Raw genomic sequence first — 14,903 nt, 5'->3', positions numbered from 1 at the left:
GTCCAGTGCCACTGGATTCTGTCAGACAGAAGTTAATTAGGACTTTTGAGGTCACTGAGCCCAAGCTGACCCCAAAGAAAACCAAACCAGGGCAGACACAGCTTTACTTAGACCGGAGAAACTCCCCTGGAATAGTTTGCTAGTAAATGGGTGACACGTGGCCATCAGGAGTCTGACAGCATTGCTCCAACATGACTCAAAAATACTCCAGCACTTGCATGTGCCTCCACGGAACGTCTTACCCCACCACTGAGAAACCCTGCTCCCACCACCAGCCCCACGCAGAGCTTTACAGTGATATGTGATGAGATATCATAAAAACCAGGACTCGTGCGGATGGAAAGTTTGGAAACATGTCCTTGGTGAGTAAACACTCTTTTCCTTAAAACAAAACCAACCCCAAAACAACAATAAAACAATTTATTCACACTCTTGGGAAAATGCTAATTAAAGTTTACTTTAAAATACTAGCAGACACGAGTGTGGGCTGTAACAGGAACATACTGTGAAGTGACAGGTCTGCAATCATCCCATCCCTCAGCCAAGTCTAATTCATTCCGATCACACGAAGGTCCGAAATCCAGGGAGGCCTCTTGGAGCACAAGCATGTGCACTTGTGGGAGGTGCAAGAAGAGTCTCCGGAGCGCCGGAGGTGCGAGAGCGAGAACAGGTGTGAGAGCAGGGGTTAATAGAGGGGGATGCCGGGAGCCCAGCTCTGCAGCAGGCACGGGGAGAGCTCTCCCTGCTCCGCTAGGCAGCTTTGCAGAGCCCTCCCTCACGCTCCAGCTCGGGGAAGGAACCTCCTTCCAAGCTTTGCTTTATTCTAGAGCAGCCTGGCCATGGAGAACTGGAAAGAGCCGTGGCAAAGGCTAAACATGGCTTGGTACTGGAGGATATGCCACGACTGCTTTGCCTCTAAGAAGATGGGCACAGACCATCACTGTGCCAAGTGGAATAACTCTCTAGGCCTTTAAGAGCTAACAAACCCCTTGTTCCTCGGTGAGTCCAACACTGCCCTGTAACTCATGAACCAGGCAAGAAAAGTTACTTGTCTTCTGCTTTAGCAAGGTTTTCACTCGTGCCAAGTGGCTGCAGCCACCTAAACAAACCCAAGCTTTCCAACAGGAGCAGAAGTCTTCCATGCTCCATAAATTATCTGGAGCCGGCTGTTAGATGAAACACCAGGCACCGGCAGAGCAGAAAAAAACCCTGTGAGGGTAATAGTGAAATAAAAATAAGCTTGTTCTAGTGATGCCCAGCTCCCCTGTTGCAATACCATGGCATTTGTGCCCAAGTAGGCAAAGGGTGTTGAGGAAAAGGCTGATGGAGATGCTTTCCATGGCTTCACACCATGTGCTTTACTGTTCCTTTAAATTCCTATAATGTATTCCAGTCTGAGTAGGGAAAGCTATAGAACGGGATGCACATGATTTTTTGGTTTTAGGAAGCTACTTCCTAACTTACATAGGTCTACTGCTAAAGGACTCTGCATTGCCTTCATTTCAAGGTCCTTCAATAAGAGATCAAGAACACTGCAGCACGCAGAGGTCACTGTCCTTTGAGCAGAAGGGTGACAAAGCATGTTTGCTGGCTCCAAGAATGGCTCAAGGGTCACATCACGAGCACAGCACTACCCTGATCCTGCCTCCACTCACTGGGGGTGGCAATGAGGAGAAGCATTCTGGGTGTAACAGGAAATCATTCCACCCATTTCCTGCAGCCAGTCTTATTTATCTTTATTCCATCTTTCTTTCCCCTGGTCTGCACATGCCCTGGAAGGCATTTCAGGAGCAGGATTTCACTGGGGTCCCACCTGCACTCACCACAGCACTTTTCTCCTAGGGAGACTTTAATTAGATGGGACCCATAAACCATATGTCAAATGGGTGATTTCACTTTTAATTACATTTTCCAAAAGGTTATAAATAGTTACATTAAAGCACACATGAACCACCAGGTGCTTGCTTGTCAAGCCTGGTGTCACCTCACCTCTTGCAAGTCGTCCTGCTTAGTGCCACATCAGATTTGGGAGCCCAGGTTGCTCCTCACAGCTTTCTGCCCACCTGATCCTGTCAGGATCTGACTCACACCCCTGTGGTGGCTGTGGACATGTGGCACTCTGCGTTTCAGATGTGGTGGGTGCTCCTGTTTTAACTCACTGAAAATGTTACTGGGTACGAAAAACGAAAATGGGAAACATCCCCTTAAGTTATCATAGGGTTGAAGTGGGAATGATGAGTCTCTCAAGTGCATGGGGAAATCAAACCCTTTATCCAGGCTTTGGGCACGGTCCCACTGGTGATACCACCAGGGTACTGACTGCCTGTCATCCTCCCCACCATTGCAGAGAATCACAACTGTAGATGGTGTTTGTGGGAAGCTATCACCATAGACTCTGAGGGGAGAGCTCACCTCACTTCTCCTTCCTCATGCAGCACAAAGGCTTTGATTTCCCTGCACATGAAGTCCCACTTCATGCCCCTGCCCCATCCATCTGTGCTCTGGACACAGCAGTGACAGCTCTGTGCTCTGTGGTGCAGCACAGAACTGGGGTGAGCTTGCTGGCCCCCCAGCAGCCCCCTCACCTGGCACTGAGCTCCTGTCCATGCCATACAGAAGCACTCTGAGATACTTCCCTGATAAAGTTTCCTGCCTGTGAAATCCCCAGTGCTCCCTGACAGATGAATACATATAGACCCTAAAAACTAACCCGACAGATGGGAAGCAATATAATGAAGGAGTTTTACTTCCTACAGAACCTCCAGCTTTCTCCTTGGCCCTCTGAAGAGTTGAAAAACAAGGTCAGTGTAAATACTTTTGCATCCCAAAGCTGTTTAATAAAAACATCCCTATGTTTACCAGACTGCTGCTTAGCCGTGCGCTCGCTGACATCTTCCAAATTGGAGAGGAGGAACTTCAGAGTAGCTACTTCACTCTGATCAGAGTTTCTGGCCAGAAATCTGGGTCAGATCCGCTGTTTCATTCACTGGCATTTGAGTTTTTTCCTATTAAGGGTCTCCTCTTTCTGCTGAAATGCCGCATTTGAAAATAAGCAAGCAACATCGAGTGTGAACTGCAAGCCTCGGATTCTCCTTAAAAGTGTGGTTAGGTCTGTATCAGAGAAACACTCCTGCACAAGCCTTGTGGCCATTGGGTAGCATGGACTGTCACCACCAAAACCCAAAGGAGCCTAATCCATCTCTGCATGAGATAGTGACACTCAGGGATGAACACTGTGACCACTCGGTTCAGAGCACAGCCAGACCACATGGCCTGACTGTACTGATCTTGCACAGTAGTGCAAGTATTTGCACCATGTATTTGCACCATGATCCCTGAGCAATGTGAGTCAGACTGAAAAAGCTTGAGAAAATCTCAGTCTTTAACAAACAGATGTAGTGTCTAGAAGCTGAACAAAAATGTCTGCATCCTATAAGCAGATAATGGAGAGAGCTGCCATCAGCATCCATGGATGCTTCCCACTAAAATACCTTTAAATAGCAGCTTCTATTCAGTATCCTACAGAAGACAACAGTGCTAAAATATCTTAATGTAAGGGGATTTTGTTTTGGTCCAAGCACCTTAATTTCAGATTTAGCAAGTGGCAAGCTGCGTTGTCAGATACCACCCAGACAAAACCTGTCTTAATTTAGAGTGGACAAAACACTTCTAACCTCAGGGAAAAAAAATCTCCACAGTTACTGCCAATTTGCATCTTCAAGGCCAATGACAAGCACCTGAAAGGGTGCACAGGCCCTGCTGCTGGGGCCTCAGAAGAGGGTGTTGTGTTTTTAAGGGCATTGATGGGTGAAAAACTGGGCAGCCTGCATGTCTCTTCCCACAGGAGGTTTACTGACATGCCATAAAATAATGACTGTGACTACTCCATCTTCCCCAGCTGCTCCTGGGCTGCCGGAGAGCAAGGAGCTGCTCCCAGCCCCGGGAGAGATGGCTTGCATGTATCCAGTGGTTATGTTTTCAGATCTACTCTGCAGCCCTGTGGCACTTACTGTGCACCCAGAACAGCGTTTCTGGGACTCATTTATCACCTCTCCCCTCCTCCCTGCCAGCCAGCACAGTGCAGTGTCCCAGATTTGCCAGGCAGCCCAATGTGACCCACAGTGTCTATGAGCTCAGCTTCCTTGTGCCCACCTCGGTGACACCCCAAGCTCCAGGTTTGAATTGGGATGAATCCACCACAGGAAAGGAGGGGAGGGAAAGAAGAGGCCTATGTCCCAAACTTGAGACCCCTTGAAAAGGTGCAGAGGAAGAAACAGCAAGGGCCTGGGAAGTGCCAGAAGCCACACGCCTGGAGCAGGGCAGGTGAGTGGAGCACAAGGATTTTTGGAGGGGAAAGGAGCTTGGAACTGATGGATTTTGCTGTGGAGAAGAGGAAAAAATCCCCACCCCCCCACCACCCCTTCACACACTATACACGTGCTATAAAGCTACAGAAACTGCTGGCCAAGGCAGGATAGTCTTGAAACGGATTCATCACCCAAACTCACACGTCTTGCCCCCTCCCTCTTTGTCCTGAGACAGAGCTATCAGCAGCTGGTGAACAAACACACTGCTCCTCTCCTTAACAGTGGAAACCAGCAGCCCTTACACTCTGCACTGCCTGGAAAAGTTCCCTCCGAAGCAAACACAAACCTTCAAAGAGCAGCAAAGGAGTTGGAGCCTGCAAAGCCGGGCAGCAGCCTGGGGCCAGGGCAGCAGCACCCCGAGGCCCCAGCCTCACAGCCAGCCGGGGCTTCTCTTCCAGCTCTCTCTTCCCCTCTGGCGCGTCCGTGTGTGCCAGGCCAGACGTGGACCAAAGCATGCACTCCTCTTTCTGCCCAGCCCCTCCTGAAACTTTTAGTCCTTTCCACCTCCATAGTTTTCAGTGTCTCCAAGTAGTTTATGGCTACTTATAACTACCTACAGCTTATAATTATATAGCTTATGACTCTAAGGGCAGGTAGTACACATGCCTTCAGGCACTTGTAGCAATGAGGGGACAGGATTTCAAGGCAAGGCTATCTCCAGTTTCCTTAAGCAATATTATTGCATTCCAGTGTGGAATTTTTAAGTCTTAGTGAATAAACACATGGAGAAATGCCTTTGGGTACAAAAGTAATGAGTTACACACCTGCACAGATTTCTGAAAGACAGACATCACCACTCCAGGTTTTTAAAGGCTATGGTCTTCAGTTCAAGATCAAATTCCTCAAGTAAGGCAAAAAGCCCTCATCCTCTCCTTCAAAATTGTGGACTGCTTGTTCAAAGTTTCAGCATAAGCCTTCAGATAAAGGTGGTGTCCTGGAAATTCAAAGGACAGAGCAAAAGCTGCAGCAGACAAAGTACGTGAATGGAGCTTATCCAAACTGTGGCATCTTTACCCTCAAAGAATGACCTGAATCCTCCTTCAAATTTCATGCCCATCAGTTACATGTATGACTAGCTTCAAACACAGAACACCGCACAAAATCCAATTATTTTACATATTAGAAGAAAAAAAAAAAACCCTGCGTACAACTCATATTATGCATGAAAACATTTGCAAAACGAATTTCTTAGCAGGTTTAAACAGCATGATGGGAAAAAAAGGCAAAAAATGAGACATTTTGCTTAACCTGTGGCTAGAGGTAAATATTTTTAGCCAACTTTTAACCATTTGCTTCCAAGTTTTGTAAAAGTACTAGGAAAGTGCCCAAATGCCTGAAGTTTGTATTTTTCCAGTGAGAACATAATATTTTTCGATCTTGCTTTATACACCACCTTACCTCTTTGGTCATCCAAATAGGTACGTGTCCTTTACCTCTCTGGGAAGGTGTTCCTCCCAGAAGAAGAGGAAAAGCTCCATAAAGCTTAAGTTGCAGTGGCACGTGAGCATGTGAAACAAAACACTACGACTGCACATCATCCCCATCACAAACATTGCACAAATACTCCTTTTCAGTCACAAAACCTCCAGAACTCTGGTTCTGGGTTTATTTCAGACCAGAATCCCATAGTCTAATATTCCACATTTTGCAGCATGATTTTCTAGCTAATTTCCCCAGCTCAGGTATTTCCTTGCCAAGGTTTGGTGAAGGCTTACCTGGCTTCTCACTGTCCTCTTCAGGGAGAAGGGAAGAAAAGGATTAATCTGCTAATTCCACTTGCCATAGCCAGGAGCAGGAGACAATATTCCTTCAGTAACTTCCAATGGCAAATCTTCTTCCTCAAAAACGCCCTCCTGAATATTGTCTCTGAATATTGCTGCTGTCTGCTGGCATACTGTGAAACTTGGAGGTCCAACCTCTTTCCATTCTGTGTGCTGTCTGTGCTCAGTACCCAGCATTCCCTCTTGGAGAAGCACAGGAAGGCAGAGGAGAGAGTTCTCTTTCCAAGGCTCTGCATATCCTACAAAGAAAGTACAGTTAAATGCTGATAGAAACAAAAGTTGCTCTCGAAAGGACGTTCTGTCCCCAATTCCATCAGAAAGGACTGAGTGAGCAGGGTTTGAGAGAGCAAGAAGAGAATCAGGATCATCCAAGTTAGACAGAACTGTTGGCAGCTATTTTCTTCCTACTTTTGGTGGCTCTCAGCTACTGTCATACCTGGAACCAAGTCAAAAGCACGCTTATCCTGCTGTGCAAAGCTGTTTCTCTCAGCCTCTATAATAAATCAGGGGCATTAGCAAACTCTTAGGCAGGTTGCAAAAAAGCACCATCCTGTATTTAAAATGCACCAAATTCCAGCTGAGATCAATCGCGCTTCCTTTTAATTTTGATTGCTTAATTTTAAGGCAGCTAAACTCTCCCCTCTTCCAAGACTGCTCATGCCAAGCGCTGAATTCCCTGCTCACATCCTGGCCTCAGCAGGATGGAGAAAGCTCCCTGAGCACCAGGCCCTCAACAGCTCTGGAATGTCACCTGAGCATCTGCTTCTCAGGGAACTGGGATTCTCTCTGCACAGCAGAGATTTCGCAGAAATGCCACAATGCTCCTCACCTTAACATCACAGGGAAATTTAAACAGGAGCAGTGTCTTAAAGAAGCAGGTTGCAAATCTGCCTCTCCATTGACAGTGTCTCCATGAAGTGCTGTGCTTCATTTTTATATATATGTGAAACAATACTTCAATTCAATTTTCAGCCAAAACTGCTGTTTATACATGCCTACACCTCCCTATAAGTCATGCACTCTGGAGGTAAAATAGTTCATCAGGTCTTCCAGTCAAATTTTGAAAGTTTGAGCAAACCCTTTGAGGGAGGTAGGAGAGTTCTGCATAAATTGAAAAAAGCCAGAGAAAAAAAAATAAATAAAAACACCTCCAATTTGTAATTTCTGCAATGGGGGAAGATCTGGTGATCTAACGAACAGCTACAAACAGTCAAGAAAATACTGAGCAATTCTGAAAAATGGTGAGGGATAAACCTGGACCGCTGCTCAAGAGGGCCATGAACACTTCCCCTCTGGATGGTGGGAACCATCCTGGCTATTGCTCAGACCTGAGTATTTTAAGTGAGTAGAGGAATCTACTGCTCAAAATAAAATTAGACAAAATGGCTGAGGAGAGTCTTGACCTTTTTATGTCCGTTTTTCTGTGAAATTTGCAAACTTTATTGGAGGCCACTTCCTGCATTCACAGAAAGCTACTTTTCTTCGTTAGTACCCCAATAAGTCTGCAGAACAATGTCAGAGCCAGAGCTGCTAAAGACCTGCTTTTAACCATTTCCTTTCAGATAAATGTCATCATCAACTCAAACACAGTTATCAGAAATCAGCTGAAATCTTTTGCCATCTCCTGAGGGCTTTTTCCCCCATGAGGAGCAGCACAATGAACAGTCATGTAACCAACTGCTGACAGTATGAGATGAGGTCTTTGAATAGATTGGCTATGCCATTCCAAGTCCTAGCTCCATAGCACTAACTTTAATTGCCAGATAATTTCCACCTGCTCCCCTACAATTTTGTATGAATATACAGGAGATTTCCACTATGAAGTAGCTTTCAACACCATATGGGAGACTGAGTTATTCCCATTTCAAAGATGAGTTTGTGAGACCAAGAAAAACAGCTTGTTGACACTTGAAGATTGACTAGAAGAACTTTTCTGGATGCTCTTAAGCTAGAATAAGAAAATATATTAAGTCAAGTTAAAATAAATCAGCTCTTTTTCCAGAATGAGTGCTATTGCATTTTTTTCAGTGCCTCAGTTCTTATGGATCTGTTTTACATCAGTGTGAGTCCAAAGGCTCTCAGAGGCCGTGGCTATGCTTTAATTGACTTTACTAGCTTAGGCTCTTGAAAAGAGGCTGAAGGCTGCAGCCTTGAGACTTACCAGAGCTCCCAAAAGGCTGATCCCCACAGCAGTAACCTGTGGCGTGGATGGAGTGTTCCCTGGGCTGTGAACAGGTAGGAAGAGGTGCACATCTCAAGATAAGATCATTTTAAGCATCACACTGAGGGGCAGTGGCCCCAGCTCAACCAGAGGACTGGGAAACCATCACTGAATGATGAGAATGGAGGTGTCTCATCTCACCTCCCCGTGACTCTGCATTCACTCAGTGCAGCACTCTCATCTTTCAAACCAAGAACTTGAGCACTGAAGAATTTCTCCTTTTAAAAACAATAAAAAGGAGAAGGAAAAGCAAATCCAAAAGCTTTCATTCAGTATCTCATTGGTTAAAGTATTTTTACCAAACATGGGACCTAATTTCAGCCTCTGTCTGAAGATGAGGTGCATCTTTTCTGCAGAGTGAAATTGTCCCTTGAGACTATCTCATCCAGGAGAAGAGGCCACTTTTCCTGTGGATCCACCATCCCTCAGTGAGACTCGGTTATCTGTCATGGTAACTTGAACATATGCAGTCATCATCCAGACAAACAATGTCAGTGTTTGCAGAAGGCTGAGAAGCCAAAGCTGTCAAAAAAATGAGTGACACTCTGGTGCCCAAGTCCGTCTGACACTCTTGTACATCCCAGCCACAGCTTCTCAGGGGAGCACCCTGTGGAGGCTGGAATGGAAATACCCCATGGATGCCGTAAGCACTGCCCATGAACGCTCCCCATTTTAACCACCTGCTCCACTAAAACTTTGAGGACACCGCTCTTCAGACCTCATTCGTGTGCGACCAGCCAGCAGAGCCTGTGTTGATGGACTCTAGATCTTCCTTTCTCTACAAGGGAAAAGTGCAATGGATCTTATCCCAAGAGACTTAAAGCCAGATGCTCCACAAGTGGCAGAATCCCCAGCCACATCCACCAGGACCTATTACCTTTTCTTTAATTGGCTTTTTGTTTTACCAGCTTGACATTTACCCAGCCCTGGTTTTCTGCACATGCCTGGACCAAAGCTTGGCCTCTTCAGCATAGTCACGGCAGCTTCCCTGCCACATCCATGTCCTCTGTCCCCAGCCTAAACTGCAGCACCCAAAACCTCAATGAAGACCCCCCCTTGGCTCTTCTCCTCCCAAGGGATCTTGGAGAAAATCTCTCCCTTGGTTCCAAGTGATGCACAGCTCTCTCTCCACTAAGACACTACACTGGTGTCCTTCCTCAGTCATGTCCCCCAGCATCCATGGGAAGTCTCCAGCCATGGCAGGGACCACCACACTGTATTTTACCTCCAAAGTCAGACCCCAGCCTTGGCCATACACACCTGCCATCACTCCTGCCACAAGAGAGACTTTGAATCTTGCTAAGCCCAAGAAGACAGCGCTAATAAAATGCTAACGTTAGAAATGAGTGACTCTGTTTGGAGCCTGACTCCTTCCTGGATAACCACTTAAAATATTATCTCCCTTGCAGGGTCTGTTCTGCGTTTCCCCCACCCAGCCCAGCTGACAAGGTGATTTCATAGCTGTCAGAGCTGGGATCCAGTGCCTTGGATAAGGCACATCCCCTGGGCATTGTCTCTGCAGACACCTCTGAGTGCAGCCATTCTCATGCTTACTGATAGATACGGGCCAGCTCAACAGACACCTCAACTTCACAGGTACCATTTGGGGGGGGGGCGGGGGGAAGTGATTCTGGGCACCTAAATCTTGTTTATCCCCAAGAATCAAACTTAAGTAGTGCTTCTCACCTTTCTCCCTAACTGAACCTTTTCTCTACGTGCCTGGGACACAAATGAGTTGGGGAAGCCCATATTGCCCCTTGTGCTGTGTCAGATATTTTTAGCCCTGGCCCATCTCTCCTGCTCGGAGAGAGAAGAGAGTTATCAGCACCCTGATCTCCCTCTGAGCTGTCAATCTGGTGATATTTTCTCATAGTTTAGTGCTACAGCACCGCTGACATATTTCACATGACACACTCTGCAGCCAGATGCCTCAGTTTCCCATTCGCTGTCGCACAGAGATAATCCTCTGAGTGAAAAAAAAAGGGGGGGACTAGGGGAGAAATCAGCCAGCAAAGCCTGAAGAAAACGGAGCAGGGGGTGCCTGGGAGGAGCAGCCGACAGCAGAGGGGATCACGGCTTGGAAAACCAGAGGAAACGCAGGTGGAGCGGGACTCCTGGGACGGCTCCATCACTACCCCTTGGAGAGCAGCAGCCCACCCAGTCCCCAGAGCCTTTGGAGCAGGGAGATGCCGTTCTAAAGCCACCCCGGGGCTCGGCACGGGCTCGCACAGGCAGGAGGAGCAGCAGGGGTGCTGCAGGTTCAGCGCCGCCCGCGCCTGCCAAATCCAGCTGGGGAAATTCAGGCAGCGAGAGCCTCGCACTTTGCCTGGCTCCAGGCAGTGCCATTAGTCTCCCTGCTAATGAGCATTAACCACCGGCACACAAACAAACACGCCAGGCGTTTCCATACAGCCGCCAGTCTGATGGAGCAATAAACACGAGCTAAGCTGCTCTTTACGTAAGGATACATTTGGGAGGGGACGCGGTTCTTCTGTCACAAAGCATATTCCGTGAGAAATTACTGGTGTGTTTCTCGTGCTCAGAGAGAAGAGTAGTAATTTTAGTGTTCCTGAATTAGGCCAATCATTCATCCATGGGGGTGGGAGGGCAAAAAAATTAAAATTAAAAAAAATTGAAAATCCTGCCCGAGAAGCTTCTGCCTGAAAACAGAGGCAGGTTCTTGACCTAAAAGCAGCCCTTGTCAGAAAGACATCAGAAGGAGGTAAAAGCAAGCTCTTTATTTTCTGAAAGATTACTTTTATTTTTTTTTCCCCCCGAGGATAAATCCCGGGGATCTTCAAACCAGCTGCACGATGGGTAGAACAGCATCAGCTGAGGGGTTCCCATCGTACGGCAGGCAAAGGATCATTTCTTTGCTACCTACATACAAAGCAAGGCAGTTTCTGTCCTAGCGTGCTTGCAGGAGGGTTGGAACTTTATTTGGAGGCCTGAAATTGGAACACCTCAGGGTTGGATTTAAGTTTTACCTTTTCATCTCAACACAACAAAGCGTAGATGTAGCTGGAAAATACTGCATTGCCAGAGTTTCATTGCCCCTTTTGCTTCTTCACAGGAATCTCAAAAGACAGGGAAAACACCAGGTAACAAGCAAAAAGGAGAAATAAAGCCATGGAAGGAAGGAAATCAACAGGCACTGATTAGGTTTTTGTTTGGCTTTTCTTTTTCCTTCTGGGGTGAATGGGAAAAAAGAAAACTCCTAAGTCAATGCTTTTTAAAAGTCCAGCCTTTTAAAAATGCTGCACATTTCTGTATCTGCAGAATAAAGCAGCACTTCGAGCCAACCACAAAGTAGTCTGATACAATCTGCAAAATTATTTCTCTAGTTATCTTGATGAGTGCTGACTAATTAGCAAGACAGCACCCGAAAGCACTGGTTTGTGCTGTCCCAACCCTTGTGCCTCCTGGCTCTAACACAAACCCTGGGGCCGGGTGGGTGATTCGCTCCTCTTGCCCTGTAGCAGCGACCTTTGCTGGGGCCTGATGGGGAGACACAAAGGAGACCAGAGCATCCTTCAGGGTGCTGGGGAGATGAACCACACACTGCCAGAATTCACTGTCTCCACCTGAGCCAGGACAGGGTGAGATGGGTCTCAGCCCCCTTGCACACTAAATCTCCCCTGAATATGATCTGCATGAAGACTTGAATAAATATTACCCCGATTTAAGCTTTTTTTTACCATGACAGTTAAACTTGTTGTCTCTGTGTGGTGTTCTTACACTGCTTGTCTCCTACAGTCCATTTCAGGTCTGTGTTTCTGTGCTTCCAACTTACTAGTGGAGCTAGATAAAACTTGTGTGGGGAGTGAAGGTGGTGGAGTCACTTTTTTCACCTTTTATTTTTTGGTCAATCAAGTTTTAGGGTGACCTTACTCATGCCAAAAACTCCCCTGAGCCAGCGTGGGCTCCTGGCTGGTGCCTGCATCTCTGTGCATGTAGCAGCGCTTCCCAAATGCAATGGATGACGTGCTGCCTGTCCTCTCCGGGCGCAGAGCAGGTTTTTCCCCCGGCTCCTCGCTGTCCTCAGTACTTTCATGACACATTTCCATGCCATCACCTCTCCTCACCCCCCGGGCGCGATCGCGTGCATGGCTGAATTAGCAAACCCCACCCCGTCTGCCGGGGCGCTCCCAGCTGTTCATCACCCACGGCTGTTCAGAGTTTGGGAAATCTGACTGCTTGCCGCCTCTCCTCAATCCTCTTCTTTTGTCTTCCTGTGCCCACACTAGAGATAAAACCAAGAAACACCGATGCCCCCTCTGCTGCTCTGCATTTCGGCAGGGCTGCAAGACGCCAGCAGCAATCCCAGCACCTGCAGGCACGGGGAAAACCATCCTGCTCCTGCCCCGGTCAGTGCCCTCATCGGAGGAGCACATCCTGTGACTCACTTGGCGGCAGAGCTGTGCCCAGGGCCACTCTGGGGCGGAGTATCCCAAGAGATGCCCTCTCACTCTCATCCTCTGAGACTCGGCATCCGGATGCTACAGGATGAGCGACAGCTGAGGCCCGGAGGGACACGGGGAACATCTGGCACCCTCCCCTTCTTCACCGGCTTTACCTGCCGGTAAAAACAGAGGGTAATGGTTAAGAGGCACAAATAAGAAGCCTTCCTGGTGGAGGTACACAGCAGGTTATACTGAGTGACAGGAACAATAATTTATTTCTTTATATTTGAGGTCATTTAACCAACTTTTGCTCATCCCTTACATGGTGCACCTTGATACCACAAACCTGGTCAAGCTTTACAGAAGCTTGAAAACGGCAACAGAAGCTTCATAACCTTTACAGTTTTTCGCAAAAGCCTAAAAAGAGTCTTTGTTGTAGTCCTACTTGTCACTAGCAATCAGGTACCTGTTTGGTGTCAAAATGGGGCAGTGAGACCCACCCCAGGTCTCAGGACGGAGGTGTCTGAGTTACACATGAGGCACCATCATACAGAGACAGTGACCCTCTGCACGTGGCACCATCTCCTTCCAGGTCAGATCTGAGGTGCACTGAGACCCAGAGGAGAAGAGGATGCTTTACTGGGATGGGACAACTTCAGCCTCAGATGCCTTTCTGGAATTATGGAAACAAAGGTTCCCCTTCGCTTGATGAAATGAACAAAAACGTAACATTATTTCTAGCGTTTAACCAAATTCCAGAGTATTTCAGCCAAAGCCCTGAGCACACCACCTGATGGGGAGGAGGAGGAGGGCCACGTCCTGTAACAGGAATCATCACACATGCTCCACTTCCTCTGCTCTTCTCTGCTCACCAGATCTTTATCACAAGAGATTGCTCATGTTGTGCTGTTTCCTCTTCTTGTTACAATCTCCTGCACAACAGGGACTTCTCAGAATTTTAATGCTTAATAATGTATTTGACCTTTTCATTACTCCAGCTTTTGGTTGGTTTTCATGTTAACTTCATGTTTTTTGGGTGGCACACATTGAAAATTGGGTAGAAACATGCACCAAAACCAATTCATGTTAAAAAACATCCTAAAAGCCAGATTAACATACTCTGCAATTAGGTTTCAAAGAACTCCAGAGTCATTACAGTTTGGGTAATGATACCACCTTTTTCAAAACAGAAGTGGTGCCAGATGTGCCAGAGATGACTAAGTTCTGAAAAAAAACCCAAGTCATACTTCTTATTTATTGGTAAAACTCACAAAATTGAACAAAACAGTATTATTTGGTGTTGCTGGAGACTGAGCTGTCTCTGCCAGTGCTGCAGGAGTTCAGGGCAAACAGCAGCAATACAAATGTAAGTGTGTGCTGGGATTTGAACACCACCACTTCTCAAATCACCTTTTTTGACATTTCCCAAGCAATCAGCACTAACAGTTTCTTTGCTTTCATATCTCTGCTGCCTGTTTTCATTCTGTGATATAATACCCTTATCCAGGATAATCTGAATTTATCTGACAGCAGTATTTCATGCATTGGTGTACCAAAATGCTTTCTGAGAACCTTCTGAAAATAGATGTTAAACTGGAACAAAACGAGATACATTTATGGATGCCATTTGTATCGATTCATACTGATTCAGGTGCTTATTTGGGAGTAAAGTGAATCAATTTCATTTGGAATTCTGCAGCTTTTTATATGATCTCATTCCAGCTGTGGGGGATTTTCTGGCTTCCCTTCCTTCTGTTCTCCACAGACATTTAACATTTAGTCCCTTGTTTCAAGGAGGATGGCAGAGACCAGCCATCAGTTATTGATCACTCACCAGATCAACCCAAGTTGCCACCTGAAGAACCCCTCCTGCACCACACCTTGCATTCTCTGGGCACCTTGTAACTCTCATGTTTTTCTGGAACGTCTCTGCGAGCATAAGGCCTCCTGTGAACAGAGGAAGAGGAAGGTGCTTTGGTACAAAGGTATTTGGCTTGAGGTCAAATGTCAACCAAGCCCAGCAAAGCTCTGGGCTCTAAATAGTATCTGAGACGAACCACACGACACAGTAGCAATCCTTCTGTGGAATTTTATGGCTGTGTTTCCTCAAACTGCACCAAAAATCACCCTT

General features: G+C 46.8%; 1 long non-coding RNA gene across 2 annotated transcripts in view; it reads right to left on the bottom strand.

Moving 5' to 3' along the window:
* The window catches only part of LOC121668038, a 67,031-nt gene extending 60,709 nt beyond the window's left edge, over window positions 1-6,322 (bottom strand). For both annotated transcript variants that reach the window (XR_006017231.1, XR_006017232.1), the window contains exons 1-2: window positions 6,083-6,322; window positions 5,132-5,301 (exon numbers count right to left, since the gene is read on the bottom strand). This is a non-coding gene — a long non-coding RNA (uncharacterized LOC121668038). The remainder of the gene's footprint in view (window positions 1-5,131; window positions 5,302-6,082) is intronic.
* Window positions 6,323-14,903: the final 8,581 nt, after the last annotated feature.

The sequence above is a fragment of the Corvus kubaryi genome, unplaced genomic scaffold (genome assembly GCF_017639235.1).
Source record: "Corvus kubaryi isolate FWS band 111438036 unplaced genomic scaffold, C.kubaryi_AGA036_p1.0 37383, whole genome shotgun sequence".
NCBI classification, from domain to species: domain Eukaryota; kingdom Metazoa; phylum Chordata; class Aves; order Passeriformes; family Corvidae; genus Corvus; species Corvus kubaryi.
This window is presented reverse-complemented; position numbering and strand designations above follow the sequence as displayed.